Source organism: Giraffa tippelskirchi, chromosome X (assembly GCF_054371585.1).
Source record: "Giraffa tippelskirchi isolate mGirTip1 chromosome X, T2T-mGirTip1v1.2.pri, whole genome shotgun sequence".
NCBI lineage: Eukaryota > Metazoa > Chordata > Mammalia > Artiodactyla > Giraffidae > Giraffa > Giraffa tippelskirchi.
The window spans coordinates 129,237,847-129,258,329 of record NC_137289.1 but is presented as its reverse complement, the minus strand read 5'-3'; the positions used below and the strand labels follow the sequence as shown (position 1 = coordinate 129,258,329).

At 40.7% G+C, this 20,483-nt stretch overlaps 1 protein-coding gene across 1 annotated transcript in view; it reads left to right on the top strand.

The window, feature by feature from the left end:
- The first annotated feature begins 755 nt into the window (after nucleotides 1-755).
- Nucleotides 756-20,483, top strand: part of IL1RAPL1 (interleukin 1 receptor accessory protein like 1) — a 1,447,392-nt gene continuing 1,427,664 nt past the window's right edge. The window contains exon 1 of the mRNA XM_081568113.1: nucleotides 756-864. The gene's annotated coding sequence lies outside the window, so the exon portion shown is untranslated. The remainder of the gene's footprint in view (nucleotides 865-20,483) is intronic.

Below are 20,483 nucleotides of genomic sequence, written 5' to 3'. Positions count from 1 at the left end.
GCAGCCCATTTTTACTACAAACCCCATAATGCTTTGGATTATAGCCTACAATTCCCATACTGCAGCACCACTCTTACTGTTAACCATCCTGTTACTGGGGGTAGAAAAGAACAGAACATTTGAGAACAGTGTAACATGCAAGGATTCGGCTAGAATAGTAAATTATTGAGTTTTGTAGTATTCTGAGATTTATTTGCCTTTTACTTTAGTAAAGAAAAGAAACAGGTGTATATATGGATATGCACACTATTTTTCATCCCGAATGTAATATCACTTTAATCACAAACAATGTGCCAAGGTATATACTTCCTATGTCAAAGTCTTTTTTTTTTTTTAAATAACCATCCTTGAGTTGTGCAGTTTTTTTTTTTTTAACACCCTCCCCTTTGGAGGTAGGTCAGCTTTACTCAGATTTTAAAATAAAATCACAATACATTGTTTAATGTTCTAAACATCTGCAAATGAGAATTCGGTGAAGTAATTAAAATTCTTAATTAGATGCACCTTGCAGCTGCTGTTAGTCTTAATCGGCAATAATGCAGCTACATTGTGTTCTGACACATATCTTCAGAGGAGTTAGAGAGAGAACTGAAGGGAGACAAGAGGAAAATGTTCCCACACAGTTCAAGACAGTTCACACAAAGAGGATCCCATGGCAACAAACAGGGAGGCCCACAGTTGGCTCTGTAAGATCCAGGAATAGACAATGCCTCACCTCAGATTCAAACAAACACTTTCCTTCCCGGATCTGAAGAGAAACCGCTCAAATTATCTCTTGCAAGAGGATGGAAAAAGTCACCTGTTTGTTCGCGTTTTTAACACACGTTTCAAAGCTTCTGGATCCTCTCTTCAGCCCTTGTCAAGGTACTAATTCAAACTCTTGCTCTGTGTAGAGTAACAAACTGACTAGCAAAAGTCTCACAAATAGAGGAGTTGATTTTGGTACCACATGGAGCTGGAGTAGACCCTGGCAAGCGGTTCATTTCAACCTATCATTTTACAGACAAGGAAACCGAGGCCAAGAGAAATTAAAGTGATTCCCTCCAATAATCAGAGCTGCTTTGGAGTAGAAATTAGGCTTCCCTGGTGGCTCAGACGGTAAAGAATTCGCCTGCAATGCGGGAGACCTGGTTTCGATCCCTGGGTGGGGAAGATCCCCTGGAGGAGGGCATGGCAACCCACTCCAGTATTCTTGTCTGGAGCATCCCGTGGACAGAAGAACTTGGCCGGCTACAGTCCATGAGGTCGCAGAGTCGGACACGACTGAGCCACTAAGCACAGCACAGGAGTAGAAATTAGACTCAGATCTAGGATTTGAGCCTACAGCCCAGGACTTAGCCTTCTCAACTTTGCTTGAAGCAACTAAATTGTTAGTTGCGGCCCCTCGCAATCCATCTGAAGTCAACTTTACTTCTTAAATGGGTCAACTCCAGGACCACGAGAGACGGTGCTGAGAATGTGGGTCTCATGCTAAGAGAGGCATGCGTGCGTGTGGGACTATTCAGTCACATCTGAACACTGCGACGCCGTGAACCGTAGCCTGCCAGGCTCCTCTGTCCATGGGATTCTCCAGGCAAGAATATTGGAGTTGCCATGCCCTCCTCCATGGGATCTTCCTGACCCAGGGATGGAGCCATCACCTTTACCGCTGAGCCACCGGGGAAGCCTTCTATGAGAGGATGAGAATGTACATCCCCTCCACCCGTGCTTCTCAGTATATTTTGTATGCGAGCTTGTGCGGAAGGAGCAGGGAAAGGTGAGCGGCTGGCAGGGCTGTCGTTAAGCTGAGTAAGTTAACCTCCTGGAAAACCACATAACACTTGCCTACACACTTTAACCAGATCTTACCTCAGCTCAAATTGGAAAGTTCATTATACTGCTCCTTCTTTTTAAAAAAACTACAGGTTGACCTCCCTATCTAGCCTCCCAGCCCTCTTTCCGTCTTGCCTGTGCCCTGACTGAGTTTATCTTGCATTCGTTTAGTTCGCATTTGACCTAATATTTGCAAGGGTTCCCTTGATCTTCCATTGGGATTTATTCCCCAAATTAAGTGAAGACACAGTTCTCTAGGGTCAAGAATGCTTTGCCTATTTAGTGTTCTATTTGGGGGGTTAGCCTGTTAAATCTCACATTACAAAAGCTTGTGAAATACCTTGTAGAGAACGGGTTAAGGTTTTCTGGAACGGGGGCTACAAGTGGCTCTTGGGAAAAGTTGAAGGGTGGCGAGGGGGAGGGGTGGTGAGTGGAAAAGGGTTTCTTAGCCTTTAGCTGCCCAGCCCACCTCCCTGTCAGAACTTGACTCCGTGGTTGCCGTGTAAGACACATCCCTAGAGTCTTGCTACTCCAAGTGTGGTCCATAGACCAGCAGCATCATTATGGTCCATGGACCAGCTTATTATAAATGCAGATTGTCAGGTCTCGCTCCAGATTTACTGAATCCAAATCTGCATTTTAACAAGCCACCCAGGTGATCAAGCCTACGTTCCAGTTTGAGAAGTACACAACTATATGTATTATACAATCCCAAGGTAATATAAAGGGCACAGATCTTCACCTGAGCAAATATCCTGATTTATCTGACCACTGCCTACTTTGTCCCTCTTCCGATCACGACTCGATCTCCTAATCCGCAACGAACTCTGTGACACCGCGGAGGGGAGGAGCATCCTCTTCCATCGCCTCCTCTTCGCCCCGCCCCTCACCTCCTCCCGGAGATCCTGCTCCTTCCCAAACTGAAAAAGCAGAGAGGTAGAGAGTTTCTGCCTGATGGACTCACAATTTACATCCCAATACGGGCAGAAGCACTTTGCAAAACTGCCCTTTAGAAACAATTATCACCTTGCTGCCAGAGGTTTGGAGCCACCGCCTCGCACCCCGCTTCCGTTTGAAATCTGGCTTAAAATGATTTAGACAATGGTTCTCTGTGTGTGTGTGTCTGTGTATGTTTGAGAGAGCGAGAGATCGCTCGAATAACAAATCAGGTCTAAAGAGAAGTGATGAAAAGGAGGTTATTATGAGCGTGTCAGTTTAGGCTTTGATCTGTGTACCTTTCTGCTTCCTAGAGAAATGGAACCGTAATTCTAAGGTGGCTCTTGCAAAACTGGGTGAACGTCCGCAGTGGCCGGTCCGCTTTTGCCTGGAAGGACACATACATTCTCGTTATTCGAGGCCTCTCAGGATCCTTTCCCAAAGATTCCCAAGCTACGCTCCTTCTTTCTCAGTCTTCTGAAAACTAAAACTCTCAAAGCGGTGGCGTTCTGTGGATTGGCTAGTACTAAAATATCCATTGGGTGGCAGTAACACTATCCTCTTTATGACTTGCAGCAAACCAGAGAATGCATTCAATCAAATGAACCGATCTTGTAGAAACACTGGAATCATTTATGCATTGCAGTTTCTCTTTCTTGTTTTCGCTCCTTCTTCCCTGGGATATTTTGAGTGGATTGTGGCTATTAATCAAGATCTCGTGCTAGTCGTGGTTTCCTTGTCGTTTTCGCTCAGGATTAGCATCATTCAAGACAAACGCAAAGCTGCTTCCCCCCCTCTCCACTCTTTTTTGAAAATTCATTTTTGGGGGCTGCTGAAGAGAGCTAGGACCCAGGAGACACCTTCCCAAACAGCAGGGGTTGTGTGCTTTCACATAGCAGTACTGTACAAGGAAAACCCCGTCGGATCGGTTATTGCGGGATACTTGTGAAATATACATAGGATTCTTTCATATGGCTTCATCCCGGATCTGGAAATTTTACTTGGGGACCAAGAGGATTTGAAAGGCTACATGTATACAGAAGATTTGCAAGCAAGACTCCGGTTCTTGTCGTAGAGCTCACAGACTTCCTTACTTACCGGCCTTTTTCCTTCCTTCTTTTAAAAAATTTCTTCCCTCTTTTTCTGCCCTCTCCTCTCTCAGTCTCTCCTTTTCTATCTGCCTCTTCTTTTTTTCTCCTAGTTTTCTTTTTTCCCCCGCTCTGCACCTGGATTGTATCTTCACCAAACAATCGGGCACTTTGAGAACTAACTGGAGGCAGCCTTGTAGGGAAGAGCTGTATGGAATTATCTGCTTTTATGGTGAACTTGGCATTTGTGAATGGGTATCTTGTTCATGATATTAATTGCTAGCAAAAACAAGAAAAAGAGCACAGGAGTAAAACGTGGATTTTTCTGAATTCGCATTGTGATGACCAGCAATTACATTACCGACTGATATCCAGAGGAGAATAATTTGGAAGACTCTTGTGGGTAAGGTCATTTTATATATGCAAACCCATTCGTGGCGTGAGCAAACTTGGGCGTTTGTAATGGGAATGGGTGACTTGGATGATTGCTGCATCGCATAGATGGCTCTGATGTGGCCGTTATTGGCACTGAATGGAATACCTGCAGTTGGGTGTGTTGGTGTGTGTGCGTGTGTGTGTGTGTATGTGGGACTGTATTCTGAGTGTAATTGAAAATAAATCAAAACATGACTCCCCCCTCCAATTATTTTGATATGGAAGAGTGTCTTGAATTAATTCTGGGTAGACACTCTTTGTTTGGATGCAATATTTGTGGCTCCTATGTTCTGGAAGGGGTAGCAACCGTGAAAGGAACACTTACTAAAGAGCCCTATTTAAAAGGAAACGAGCTACTCTTTATTCATTAAAAGAAATATGTTTTCAACTCAGTGCAGCATTCTGCTGCATTTCACAGCCGCAATGGGACCAGGGATATCCCACTTGTCAAGTTCTTAAACTTTAAGGTGATAATCATTGTTAATTGTTCTCTAGATTGTGATTATTGGAGATTATTAAGTACCCTGGGCTACTTTTATATCTACGAGATTATCATTTGGAATTTAAAAAGAAAAGAAAAGGGAAAGCTGAAAATGATGACTAAAATAGAGAAGAATAGTGCAATATTATTTTCAGTATCACCATAATGCTTTCTTTCTTAAGTTCAATTTGTTTAATAATAAAATTATTTACCCAATACCCTGTATAGCTGAAGCTGCGACCCACGTGCAGGGGAGTCGAAGGTCTGGAAGCAGAGACCATCCTTTTATTGCAATGCAGCCGGCTTTGGAAATGCAGGCAATTACACACTTCCCTTAACCTTAAGTTGAGGATGCGTTCTATCTGCTACATCTATTTTACCCTTTCGGTAAAAAGTTAGAGACTAGAGCATGAAGGATGCTTAAGCATATTCTGCCTGGGAAATGGGATAAAAAAAAATCAATATTGATGACGTGGTTCAGTGCACTGTACTGCAATGCTAAAGTCCCATATTCAGTACCTATGATGAGAGAATGGAGCATTTACATGTGTTATAAATCTCACCTGGTAGACTAATCTGAAGGGGAGGGGAGAAGATATGTGGATATGAAGGAAGATGGATGGAAGTCATGCATAATCGGTGATTATGTAACTTCATTACATCAGCGAGCTTCAGTCAACGATAGTGAGATGAAATGATTGTATAGAGAGAGGCTTCATCACTCTGTTAACTTTTGAAGGCTTGTAACAGCTTAACGGAGGAGGAGACGGGGGGCAGACAGAGATTAGCTCCAAGGGTCCTGTAAACCCTGATCTCTGTGGCGAATTTAACATGAGTTTCCTCATAGTGAGTTTCTGAGGGACAGCAGATCATGTAAGCTTTAGGGCCGGACAGGAGCAATTTTCACCACACCCGTGGAGAGTCAAAATGAGTCCGCAATGTTTTACAAGTGCCCCATTGAGTAATTGGAGCTGATGATCCTAGCCAAGGTCATAGTTCTATACCCTGTGATTGAAATACATGACCCCGATTGAATAGAAAGTTAAATCCATTGACATGAAGACTGTGAATGGAATGACTATTTGAGATCCTCTCTTGCATTTTTCCTGGTAGAGCTTGATGCAGATTTCAGTCTGGTGGTTCCCTCAATAAAAATGATTGCTTCCACAGTGTGTCAGAAATGAGTGTTTGGTACCTTTATCTCTGCCTTGACAGCCTGTTTCTGGGCCATTTTAACCCTCTGGGAAAAGAGAAGTAAAAACCTTCAGAGGTAATGATATCCTGTTAAATTCAAGAATAAATGGCAACGAATTCATTATTAATACAAATCCCAGAAAAAAAAGAGCAATCCATTTTCAAGTTTTACTTACTGAATGGCTTGAAGGACATGTTGCAGCCGCCTGTGAGTTTTACCATGAGACAAGAGAAATGTGCTCTGCTCACGATACAGAGGAGGGAACCCTGCAGGATAAAATGTCATTTTCCCTGATGTTTCATTTGGAGCTGTGATTTTCTTTAAGAGAAGAGACACGTCAGCTCCTTTTGGCCTTCTGCTGTTTCAGGATCTGTTCTTTCCTCAATAGATTATAGATTCCCTCAAAATGAACCTCGGCTGAAATCCTAACCCTGTTGAATTAAATCATCTTATCATCTAGTTGTGCTGTTTCCTATTTCCCTTTACATTTATTTTACCAAAAAAAAAAAAAAAAAAAGAAGGCTAAATGACTTTTCTATCCTAGAGATGAGATGATTCTTTCTGTTTTTCCTCTGGAGTCAGGTGCAAGATCCACCAAGTAACTTTGAAAAGATCTGCTTACCCCAAATCAGAATGGTGGATTGGTGGAATGAAATTTTGAGCTCTGAGATTTGAGATGACTTTCTTATTTCTGCAGGACATGCCCAAATATTGATAAATTGTGCCAGTGGACTTGGAGGTTTGGTGTTCATATTGTGTAGGAAATTGGATGTGAAGTTAACTCCTGATTTCTTCCTTCAGGGGTCAGGGTAACTCTACGGCTGCCTGCAGGCTGCTCGTCTCCAACTATATGTAGAAATACAGTCTGCCTGGAGTTCTCCTGCACTCCTTATTTTAATATTTTATAAATGACTTCCTTAGCTGTTTTCTGACATAAACCACAAGTATGTTGCCAAAGAGGGCATATTCTAAAGGTCTTAGAAGCTCAGTAATGGATGGAAATAATGCTAGAAAGGAAAAAAAAATCTCTTAAAAAAAAAGACACTGGCTGTGAAACATGCATATGCATGAAATTGCTCTCCTTTTGCTTGAAGACCGCATATATTCACAGTAGGAAAGATAGTTTCAATCATTTTGGTGGTACTTTATAACCTGTTACTTTCTTTTAGATGAGGATTATGTAACTGAGGCAGGTTATGTCATTTTTTCTTAAGTAACTCACAAATCAATAATAAAAAGCTTTGCTTAATAGGAAAGCATTTAAACATGAAGGCAATGAATAGTTTAAAATATAATATCTATGTATTTTATTGCCATTTGTCAGCTCAAAGTGAGTAGTTAGATTTAAAAACATTCAAAAATAGGAGAAATATCATTTATAAATATGAAAAGCACTAATTTTGTTTTCTGACCAATTGCTTCAGCAAAGTCAGGAGATTTAGCTGGTAAGTAATCAGGTAAATTTGAAGAACAAAGTTAAAATGAATTTGCTTTACATTTGCAATGTGCGTGAACAAATCCTGTTATTGTTAAAAGGACAGACAAAATATTTTTCAGAACAACTGAACTTGGAGGATTAATTTGGGATTTCTATTTCAGAATCTTTTAGTCTGCTTAATACAAACACTGAAGGTCTGGTGTGTACTTTGTCTTAAAACAGATATGATCTTTGGTGTTTGGCAAATCTCACATTTTGATAAAGCAGACTACTCTATAATTTGGGGCACCCAAAGCCCCCAAACAAGTGTCGATTGATAAGTTTCAAAAGTAGCCAGTGTTCTGGTAATGCTCGATTTATAAAGCATAATTATAATGGCACCATTTGGGCAGCTATAGATAAGGCCATGTCAGCATTTTTATTATTCAATTCCAATCCTTTTTCCATTAGTTGTCTCAGGAATCGCAAAGAGGAAGGAGCTCAGCTCTCTGAGCCATCCAGGTATGAGAGGATTCGGGGCTGAGTCCGAGGCCCTGAGCTGCACTTGTCTTTCACTAGCCTTGTGCCTTCTGATCCCGCATTTTCCCCCGTTCAATCACTTAAAAACAATTGTCACATATTGCACTGAAGAAACGAGATGTGTGTCTAAGTGCTTACCATCATGCTGTGCCTTAGAGATACATGTAATTATTATTACTAGGGGTTCCCCAAAGTCATATGAATTTAACAGTGCCTTTTTTTTTCTCATGCTCTTATTGTGAATCTTTATAGACACTTTCTAGTATCAATTACAGTTATCTGGTAGGTAATAGCGTTCAGTAAGTAACACAGACAAATGAAAAGCTTTCGTCGATAAGTTTCATTCAGTACTCATTTTTTTTTCCGCAGTACTCATAAGGGGATATAGTTGTCCTAAGGAACTAAAAAAAAAAAAGTTGCTTTTAAGTATCATTCAAAGAATGGTAACACAGGGTTTTGTGTGAGAGTGTTTTAAGCTGATGGCTTTTGTTGTTGTTGACGCTCCTGCGTACTCAGGTCTTTGTTTTTGGTACCAGGGATGTAAAACCAAGGTTCACCAACAAACTTGATGCTACCACTTAAATTGGGTCAACTGAGCAAAAAGCTACTCTCATGTATCACTTTATTAATAAAAGCATATGAATACTAAGCACAATAGAGAACATAAAAATTAAAAGATAATAGTTCTGTTCTGGAATTTGCTTGTTGCAATAATTACTAATGTTCTTTAGGGGGAGGCAATCCCCCACGTGTCACTGTTAACACTGCATTTCTTCAGTGTTCGGGTATCTTAATAGAAATACATTTACATATATGAAAATAGGGCATACTTAGTGATATGACCTTCCGTATGTGTTGTTAAATGGTGATAATCAGGTTAAAGAGTAAGTTTTTATGTTTTTGATTCAGGTAGAATTGGAAAGTACAAAATTAACCCTGTAAATAAAAGTAAATCTACATGCACTTAAAGAACTTTCTGCTAGAGAGCAACCTCCTTTTCCTAACTTCCCAGTGTCTTGCTTGCGTTTTATGTTAAGGATTCCCCAATATTTCTTTCAGATGAACTTGATCATGCCTGTTTCTCTGACTTCATTGATGCCTATAAATAGTAAGCCTTTTCTTGGTTTCCTGTATTTTAAAAATGCATATTCCTGACCTCTTCCAGAAACACTTCAGATTTGCTCTAGCAGATTAACAAAGGAATGGTATAAGATTGTAGACAGGCTTGTTTATTTGACAGATTCTGCTAATCACCTTTCTAATACCCTTTTAATTTTCACCCAGAGAATGCTACCTGGAAGTATATTCCAGTGCAGAGAGCATTCCATTACAGGCCAACCGCATGGCTCAAAGGAAGGATCTACCCTTGCTGCCTTCCCTGGTCATTGACTTGCAATAAAAGATCCTTAATTGACATGATTTTCTGGTTTCTCTGTGACAAAACAATATGTGGGTGCTGAAACTCAGACTCCTAAGGCTGTTAGCTTTACAGAAAGCATGACTGACCAGCCTGGTGTTGCTTTCCTATCACACCATCTGAAATTGCCAGGCAGCGAACTGTGAATAAAGCAGAGGGAAAAAGCAAAGCACTTTAATATTTTTCTCCTGAAAATCTGTGCTTTCCCGTTTCCATGTTACCACATTAAAAGTAATCTTTTTCATGACAAGCTATTCCAAGGGTATGTTATCGTTACCATGTTCATATACTTATATTTATATAATAAATGCCACTAAATGAGCTATTTTGTTCATAAGAGAGATATATCTAACAATATACATTTATGAGTAAAATTAGATTGTATTTTGGAATACTTTTTAATCAGGAAATTGTGTGTGGAGTTTGGACTCAACAGAAAAATGAAATGGACTGTGAATTGTGATCATATAATTATAGACTTTCACTCTTTCAATATGTTTGTTAATTATGTAGCTTATACTTTATGTGAATTATAATTATAATAAATCACTGTGTGAATAATCAAAAAATTATTCACACAGTGGTTTATTTTCTCATGGCCTAATCAAAGTGAGTTAATTGGTAGGTTCTCACCCTGTCAACATTTACATGTAATACAACTGTGACTTAGTATAATGATCTTCATCATTTTTTGGTGTAAAGTTCCCCTTTTTAATTGCAAAAAAGTTGAAAGAACGCTTAATCATAGTTGTACTTTCAGTATCAGTTGATTGAGAAAATGCATAATAATAATAACAATAAATTCTTACAAAGTTTTTAGAAATGAATCTGTGAATACTGACAACAGGGTCTACTTTTATCTTTGAAATATATTTATCTACATAGGAAGATTGGTGTCTATGACAATTCTAAACCCCTTGGAATAATTCCTGTGGCCCTACTAAATAAAAGCCTATATGTCTAGAGCCAAAATACTTGGCATTGCGTATGTACATGAATTATGTTTAGCTTACATACAAAATGAAAGGCAGATGAACGTGGTGGTGGAATATGTATCAAAGGAATTGAGTTTTTGGATGGATATACTTGGAGGACCTAATTTCCTAAAAATATACATTTAAAGTTCCAACACAGGGCTTTCCAGGTGGCACAGTGGTAAAGAATCCGCCTGATAATATGAGAGACGCAAGAGACACGGATTTGATCCCTGTGTCAGGACGATCCCTTGGGGAAGGAAATGGAAACCCACTCCGGTATTCTTGCCTGGGAAATCCCATGGACAGAGGAGCCTAGCTAGCTACAGTCCATGGAGTCAAAAAGTTGGACACGACTGAGTGTGTAGTCACACACACACAAACACACACACATGAAGTTCCAACACAAGTAAATTTCACATTCAGACTTTATTATTCAACTATCAAAAATGTAAAATTGTCTAATTTTACAAAAATATTTGCATTAAAAACATCTTTATTGCAGTCAAAATGAGAATGAGTTATTATGAATATAGCCAGAGGTGATTACTATGGCCTCTTAGAAATCTAATGAAATTATATACAGTATAGGAATAAAAGGTGCACCATTATGTTGTTTTAGCCAACAAGGAAATTGCGAACCAGAGGAATGGAATTAGGTTTTCAAGATCTCACAACCCCTCATGATGCATGATTCTGGTTTCTTGATATGACACAAGCTTTCACTTGAGTATTTTAATTTCATAGCAGTAGGTCCTAGCATATTTTTTTTTTTAAGTAGTGTGCAGCATAAGAAAAATAGTTGTTCATATTGAGGCTGATTTTAGTGTGTCTAATCTTTTAACTGACTTTGACTTGTGATCACTCACAAGGCGCCCCTCACTCAGAATTTGTGGACTGTATTTTTCCTCTATGTGTGCTCTGCCATTCTTCACCTCGTTTGATCTCTGGAGACACAAAGCAGAAAGACTTGAGAAAATAGGTCACTGGTGGGGCCTCCTTGCCTTTTCCATCCTGCCCTCTTTCAAATGAGCAGGAAATTGCTCTTCTTTGCAGCCCCTCCTTTCTTTTTCCTGACTATCCTGCACATCGGCTTTGCACATCCCTGGCATTTAGAACGGCCATCATTCTTTGGGGTGTTACATGTTGCCTTCTGGCTTTCGAAGTCCTCCACCAGGGGATCTTATCAAAGTATCTTTTAGCCACCTTTTATCTTACTTTGAAGAGATGGAATTTCACACTTTGTTTCTTCATCAACAGGGTCCCTATGCTTACACAGACCATGATGAACCAACTTGAGAATCATGAAGACAGTATTAATTTTTGATCAAATTTGCCAAGTTAACCACCACACATCTACTAAGGGAAGGAGATAGAGTCGTGTGTGTGTGTGTGTGTGTGTGTGTGTGTGATTTTTGTTGAAATGTTTAGCATATGAATCCTATGCTAAAGGGAAAAGTTTGGAATGACAGGCTTTTCCCCTTCATGTTATAATAGTGCCATTTGGAGAGAATATACCATTCATTTTTTTCCAACCTATAATGACTTCAATAGACTGCATTTTAGATGACAAGGTGGAGAGGGGGTTGTGGAAGACATACTTTTATTCTGGTTGGATCTTGTAGTGCCTTCCAGATGCCCATCGTACCTGTTTGAAGAAATGATACTGGCGATGAACACTGTGACATTCCCAGCCTCTCCATCAACTTTATTTCAGAAGGAACACAGCTAGGGGAGCTAAACACAGCAGTAAAATGGAAAACTGAGAAACTTAGAATGATATCAAGTATTTTGTGTAAACAAAGCTTCCCATGCCAAGGGAGAAAATTTGAACGTAACAAATGAATCTGGTGATTCTCAGTGCTCGACTTTTGAATACCCCTGTTAAAGCCCCTAATTGTTCTCACCACGACAGAACTCCTGAATGGTACTCAAGAGGCTCCCAGCTTCAGAGTGTGCAGAGTAAATGCATTTAAGGGGTCTCCAGGGGGTTGGACTCTGCTGCTTTTCCTTGTCGGGGTTCTCCTCCAGGGCCCCTAATATCACAGTCAAAGAGCAAGCCGCTCCGTGTGCTTCTCGCCATGAGGGAACAGCTGAGCTAGGCTGCAGGAGGCCGGGGCTTGTCTGTTTCATATTCTCAGGGCCCAGCACTGTGTATGGCATGGTCATGAGTGTTACATGGATGAATGCTGAAGCATTTAATGACAGCAGATCCATTTTAGACCAGTGTTCTCCCAAACTCATACTGCATTGTAAACTGAGACAAAAACTACTGATAGAGGAAAGTAAAAGATATTGAGTAATAAGGGAGTGCTCAGTCGCTTCTGTCGTCTCTGACTCTTTGGGAACCCATGGACTGTAGCCTGCCAGGCTCTAGGGTTAATATTAAGTATTGAGTTAGCCAAAAAGTTTGCTTGGGTTTTTCTGTAAGATCTAGATCCTATAAGATGGAGTTTCTAACCTACAAATAGGAGGAGAAGAAATGGCTGGGCTTCCTTCCTAGTTTCTCCCTCCTCCCTTCCCTTTTTCCTTCTTTCTACTTCCTTCTCCATCCTTCCCTTCCCCCTTCCTTCCTTCCATTTCTGCCATAGATATTTGAGTGCCTTCAATATGCAGAGCATTATAAGAGAGCCTGCAACGATATAGGGATGAATGATGTCATATGTCTGGGCCCAAAGTAGGTTAATCAGGGGTAGGGGTGATAAACAAAATCCTATATAACTATAATTCAAGGTTATCTACTGTGTAGACTTCTAAGAGAGGTGTCAAGTATGATACAGGCTCAAGAAAGAGTCAGAACACACGCACTGGTAGGGATTAGGAGACGCTTGTTGAATGAAGGGAGGTTGCCATTAGATTTGAAGGATTCTCATTGGTGTGGGAAAGATAGCCCATTCCCAGTAGAGGGAAGATCAAGGACAAAGCTGTTGTCATTAAAAAAAAAAGAAATAATGCCATCTGTGGCAACATGGATGGACCCAGAGATTGTCATACTGAGTGAAGTCAGTCAGATAGAAGGAGAAATATTGTATCACATCCCTTATATGTGAAATCTAAAAAGAAATGAGACATGGACTTTCCCTGGCCAGTGGCTGGGACTTTGCACTCCCAAGGCAGGGGAGCCCTGAGTTCCATCCCTGGTCAGGGAAGGAACTAGATCCCATATGTTGCAACTAAAGATCCTGCATGCTGCAACTAAGACCTGGCACAGCCAAATAAATAATAATAATATATATATATATATATATAAGAAATGATTTAAACGAACTTACTTACAAAACAGAAATAGACCCACATACTTAGAGAACGAATCTGTGGTTACCAGTGGGCAAGGGTAGGGGGACAGGATAGTTAGGTAGTGTGGGATGGACATGTACACACTGCTCTATTTAAAACAGACATTCAGCCAGGACCTGCCATATAGCACATGGAACTCTGCTCAATGTGATGTGCCAGCCTGGAGTGAAGGGGAGTTTGCAGGGGAGAATGGATACATATTATATGTATGGTTGTATCCCTTTGCTGTCCTCCTGAAACTATCACAACACTGATAATCTGCTATACCCCAATACAAAATTAAAAGTTTGTTGTTTTTTTTTTTTAATAAAAAAGAACAAAGCTATTGTAAGCAGGAGCAAGTAGAGTGTGCTTAATGAAGAGCTCAGTCCTGGGTGTTCATTGGAAGGACTGATGTTGAAGCTGAAACTCCAATACTTTGGCCACCTCATGCGAAGAGTTGACTCATTGGAAAAGACCCTGATGCTGGGAAGGATTGGGGGCAGGAGGAGAAGGGGACGACAGAGGATGAGATGGTTGGATGGCATCACCGACTTGATGGACATGGGTTTGGGTAAACTCCGGGAGTTGGTGATGGACAGGGAGGCCTGGCGTGCTGCGATTCATGGGGTCGCAAAGAGTCGGACACGACTGAGCGACTGAAATGAACTGAATGAAGAGCTGCTGTTCTACTTCTCTCAGGGAATGGGGTATGCAATGCAGAATATAAGAAGATAAGGCGGGAGCCCCAAGTCTCCAGGTCTGGCAGGCAGGAGCCAATGGCGTGAGGTTTCATGAGCATAAGGAAAACAAAGCATTTTATGACCTACTCAGGTTTATGCTTTAGGAAGAAGAGGAACAATTGCAGAGTCTGTATCTCCAGGGTACCTTTGATTCAAAGTTTTGCGAATTTCCGAAGGATTCCTCCTGAATTCCATCTTCATTCTAAATGACTTCATGTTGAACTTCTGCTCTCAAACAGCTGTACTGAGCTTTCTTCATTTCATTTCTTTTCTCCTAAGACCAAATCACTGTTGGCAGTGCTAGATAAATATAGAGACTGAAGTTTAAAATTACCACTGAAGGCAACGTTCTTTAATGGGACTTACCTGTCCAAACTATCCTTGCTTAGTAGTATTAGAAAATTGCCACCCACCCTAGCAAAAATGCTATAGTTTAAATGTAACTCTTCAATGAGAATGTTCATAGTTTCCTTCTGTACAATGATGGCAAAAGCAAAGTGACCCAAAAGGGTAATTCATTTGGGAGGAAGGGGAAGTTAGAGAAGGCTGCTGGGGAGAAAAGGAAAAAGGAAAGTGTTATGTATAATATAATGGCAAGGTGAAAATATAAATTCTTAAATGGCTTTATATTAAGATCCCATGGGAAAAGAGCATTGATTTAGAATACCATATGCATTTAGTAACAAGAAAATAGGATTAATCCCAAGAATGTGTGAACTGTTTTGTTAACTACCAATAAAAAGAACAATTTGGAATTGTAGATGGAAATCAAAAGTGAGCCTCCTAAAATAAAAAAATCCTCATTTTAGCTGAGTTTTCATTCTTTCCCTCACTAAATACTTTATCAACACTTCAAATAAGTAGAAGATACGAAACTGATAGGGATTTTTTTCCCCATACTTTTTCTGATCGCTCCGTATTGGAAATTCTAGTAAGTTGGGAAATGGCCACATGCTGAAGATGAAATGGAAAGGGGTGCAATTTACTTAGGCACAAGCTAAATATTATGTGCTTGATCATTAGAATTCAGTAAAAGACCAAGTAACATAAGCTAGCTGTTGTCAAAACTTACTCCCTTAGCCCTGAGGGTTCTGATTTAGTGGTGGAATGGAGCACAGGAATTTATACTTTTAAAAACTTTTGAAGCCAGGGGGAGCACTAGAGTGTGCCTGGGGTGGGCTTCAGCAGAAAGCTTTCATTTTCCATCAGTACTTCCTTCTCCTTCCTACCATATCTTCCATTCTTCCATTGGATTCTCTCTCAATATTCCCCAAAGTGTCTTACCATCTCAGCTTCCACTTTTGAGTTTAACCCTTTTCAGCCACAGTGGCAGTGGCTCAGTGGTAAAGAATCCTCCTGCCAGTGCGGGTTTGATCCCTGTGTTGTGCACATCCCTTGGAGAAGGAAATGGCAACCCATTCCAATATTCTTGCCTGGGAAATCCCATGGCCGGAGGAGCCTACCTGGCTACAGTCCATGGGGTCGCAAGAGCTGGACATGACTTAGCAACTAAACAACAACGGCAAGAACCTTCTATGCTAAAATTCTGGTTTGGCCACAGACATGTTTCAGATGATTTTTGTGCAGGGAGTATCTCATGGAGGGAGTGTGGCTCATGCTGCCCCTTGAACCACTGTCCTTCAAGCCTATTAAATGAGCAGAATTGCTCCTTCCAATATGCATTTTAATTGATTTAACTCCTTCATGTGAGTGAATAAGAAATGCTATTTGAGGGCCCTGTCTATTGTAAGCATTGTGCTTAACATGAGATGAAGATATTAAATAGAGTTCTTGCCTTCAGAAGTGTATGGGCTAGTGGAGAAGACCCATGTCTTCTCTTGGGTTTCCTGGGAAGAGAATATTTAGTTGCTTCTGAAGTTGATGGCAACGTGCTTGCAACCCTGTCCTTAACAGATCCTATGGGTCATTCAAAATTGTCCAAAACTGAGTCAAGGGTAGGAATTTTCTGTTCCCACATCAGGCAGTCACTGGCTATGAGCTTCCCATCGGAAGGGGGTATAAACTTGAACAAGAGACTTTCCTGCAGCTGCTGAGGGCAGTGCCCAGTGAAGGAATCAGTCATGAGCCATCAGCTACAGGATGGGTACATAGGCCATGAAGAGAGGAATGGAAGGAATTTGGAAGCTTTGTCTAAGACATTTTATTCCTTTGCTCCTTAAGCATGCCGCAGTGATTCCCTAGGAAATTATTTAGGAAATTATGGGAAGTCATATATTTGTTTAAAGGGGTAGACACACTAAACACTACTAAGGCCAAGGCCTTGCTCTGCATAATTAAGTTTCAGAGAATGGGGTTTTCTGAGGAATGTATTAAATCCATATTATAATTGCTCAGTCACGTCTGACTCTTTGCGACCCCATGGATTGTAGCCTGCAAGGCTCCTCTGTCCATGGAATTTTCCAGGCAAGAATACTGGAGTGGGTTGACTCCTGTTATAAGTTACCAGAACATCAATATTTACTGAGCGTCTCCTACGTGCCCTGGACTTCCATAGGGAGAAGGCAAGGAGTCAAAAATTGAGGCCCAGAGTGTTTGCTGCTGCTGCTAAGTCGCTTCAGTCATGTCCGACTCTATGCGACCCCATAGACGGCAGCCCACCAGGCTCCGCCGTCCCTGGAATTCTCCAGGCAAGAACACTGGAGCGGGTTGCCATTTCCTTCTCCAATGTGTGAAAGTGAAAAGTGAAAGTGAAGTCGCTCAGTCCTGTCTGACTCTTCGCGACCCCATGGACTGCAGCCCACCAGGCTCCTCGGTCCATGGGATTTTCCAGGCAAGAGTACTAGAGTGGGGTGCCATTGCCTTCTCCGCAGAGTGTTTTCATAGGACCGAACTTTCCTCGATGGTTTATATGTTTGAACCTCAAGTTAAGGGATGGAGTTGGTGGGGGGTCAGGGAAGGACAAGGAAATGGAACAGAGTAGTGTCGGGCCAAGTCCTCTGAACTCCAAAGATAATAAGACAGTTGTTTGGGTCGTATTGGACAAGGCTGACGAGAGATAGTGAAAGTTGACAGAAGGCAAGACTTGAACTGAATGACAGTGGAATGAGGTGAACCTAGCGTTACTGGTACAGAACGAAGCAAAAGCAGTGGTTCATTAGCATTGGTCAGTCTGCAGTTTGGACTAGTGGGGGTGTGGGGCGGCATTTGAACATGCTACATTTGAAGTCATAGAAATAATACATCCTAGAGTTCAGTTTTTGCAGAAAGGAAGAGTTTCCTATAACATTATTCATTTTTATATTATTAAAAATATTAATTTCTTAATGTGAAGGAAGAAATTCCTTAACAATTCCTTTAGATTTGTAAATGCTTTCTTCAGCCCTAGTGAGGTGATAGAAACACCTTCTGTTTTTTTACTTCCTATAAAGTTATTCAATCAAGTTAAATACACTGAGACCAAGTATGCCAGTAATTTTTTAAATTGCTATTTAAAGGAGCAACCATTCATCAAATCAGAGAATATCTGAATCGGCATGAACTTAGTCCATCATCTTGCAAATATATAAAATCTCCCTACTGTAATTCAAATAATTCTTCATTAACTGATGTTCACTTTAATAAACAACCACTTTGTTTTTCCCCTCCCTGACATTTGACTAGATGGTCAACTCAATTCAGTTCAGCACGTACTCCCAGATTATCTAACTTCTTGATGCTAAATGCAAGCACTAGGCTAGAAGGAGGAATTTACTTATCGCCAAAGCAATTAAAGGTGTATAGTACTAGGTATTTAAAAAGATTTGTGTTAAAAGAAAAAAAAAAGTCATTCATAGCATCATCACTGGGTCTGCTCTAAAGTTTACGAACCATTCCTTCTCTGGCCTTGGCATGACTTTTGTATTAAAAAAAAAAAGCTTATGGTATTTTTAAAAGACCAAAAGCTCAATGAAGATTATATTCCTTTTCTATTACATTATTCCCCTTGTGTTTACGGATGTATATATTTTATTTTTTCAAATACAGATTATTAAGCTTACTAAGGAGATTTCAACATCTCTATACATTCACTTTGCATTGTTTTTCATTCAGTATAACTTCATGGCTTCAGGCTCATGTGTGGGTCTGGTTTTACTGTTTGCATCATGCTATTTGTGAACGGCACACTTTTCTTTTATCCTCATAGAGTTGAGTATATTGATTTCAGCTTTGGCACACAGAGTGTCACATCCCTTAAAGTAGGCAAGTCATGGTATTTTAAATTTCCTACTCAAGAGCTTATGTAGGTGGTATGGGAAATGAGTGATGCTGATTGGAACTGACTGTGCATCAGAAGTTATTTAAACCTCATCTATATTTGTGAGTAAAAAAAGGAATTACTATTTCCTCTTCCTAAGGTAAAATTAGTTTTAATTTCTTAAGATCATAATCAGAGAAAGCGTGGGTTATTGCTCTAAGTATCTTCCTTGGACTCTTCCAATTTCCTGGAATCAGAGCTTCAAGTCCTAGTATATCTAAACTCATCCTTTATTAGTGCTGAAACTCTTGCTAGCCCTATCTTATTAGTTTTATTGTTAGTTTCCATGTTACTATGACTATGAGTGCAAAAATATAAAAAGAATACCTATGACAAACCCTGATAGATAATGTGGCTTCAGCCTAGATTTTGGAATCTGAAGGATATTAAGAAAACAGAATTTAGTTTAGCGCCACTGGAATCATTAGCTAAGTCACAAATGTTAAATAGACCTGGCTATTATAATTAAGTCTCTACCATCCCAAGAAAGAATTACAGCACCCAAAATATGTATTTATCTGTTCACAAATGTCCTTTCTGAGAGTCTCAAAAGGTAATTGGAAATTATTTAATATTGAAGGACTGCTGCTGCTGCTGCTAAGTCGCTTCAGTAGTGTCCGACTCTGTGCAACCCCATAGACGGCAGCCCACCAGGCTCCGCCGTCCCTGGGATTTCTCCAGGCAAGAATACTGGAGTGGGCCGCCATTTCCTTCTCCAGTGCATGAAAGGGAAAAGTGAAAGTGAAGTCTCTCAGTTGTGTCCGACTCTTAGCGACCCCACGGGCTGCAGCCTACCAGGCTCCTCTGTCCATGGGATTTTCCAGGCAAGAGTACTGGAGTGGGGTGCCATTGCCTTCTCCAAATATTGAAGGACAGTCTCTTGGAAAAACTTATTTGTATGAGACTTAACTTTATATTGAGAATATGAAAGTGTGGGATAACCTAGGGTAATGCACAAAATGCAGTGAATTCTTACCTCAGTGTCCAATCAGGAAGGAGCCACACAGACCAGGACATGTGTGTGCTAAGTTGCCTCAATCGTATTCGACTCTTTGGGACCCCATGGATTGTAGCCCACCCGGCTCCTCTGTTTATGAGATTCTCCAGGCAAGAATACTGGAGTGGACTGCCATTTCCTCCTCCAGCGGATCTTCCCAACCCAGGGATCGAACTCGTGTCTCTTATGTCTCATGCATTGGCAGGTGGATTCTTTACCAGTAGTGCCACCTGGGGAACTCTAATACAAGCTGACCACTGAATATAATAAGCCTAGACCAAGGACTCTGAGGTTCCTGGCAGTACTGTGAGGTATATGGATTTTGCCTGTGATGTGTAGCTGCCTCCAGTTTCAGCGACTCTCTACTTCACTTGCCATCCAAGTGCTAACTGAAATAACTTTGATTTCTGAGTGCTAAATATTCCCCACCACAGAGAAGACTGTTTTTCCTGAGAACATTATGTGCTCCTAAGCCACTACTAGCTATGTCTTTTTTCCTCATCAAATTTACCATTTAAAAGAAAATGTACTTCTGTGTGTCTCTCCCATTTGAACATAAGGCTGAGAGGACAAGACCTCATCCGGCTGGTTCACCAGAACTCTTTGGTGCCTAGGAGACCGCCTGGCCATAATATGACTCAATAAAAAGAAAGGGAGGAAAGGAGGAAGGGAGACAGGATCTCCCAAGGTGTCCCGGTTTCAGCAAGGTAATAGGAGAAGTAGGAGTGTGATGAAGTAACACAGTTAGCCCAGCTTGGTAGGTATAAGGTATTAGCATTGCAAAGGTTTTTGTTCACGATGCAATGTTATTTATATAGTAAAGATAATGTCTAGCCCATCCCTTAGGCTCATCATACACCCTAAATTACCAGGTCAGTTGATAAAATATCCAGAATGCCAAACTGAGAACTTAGCAC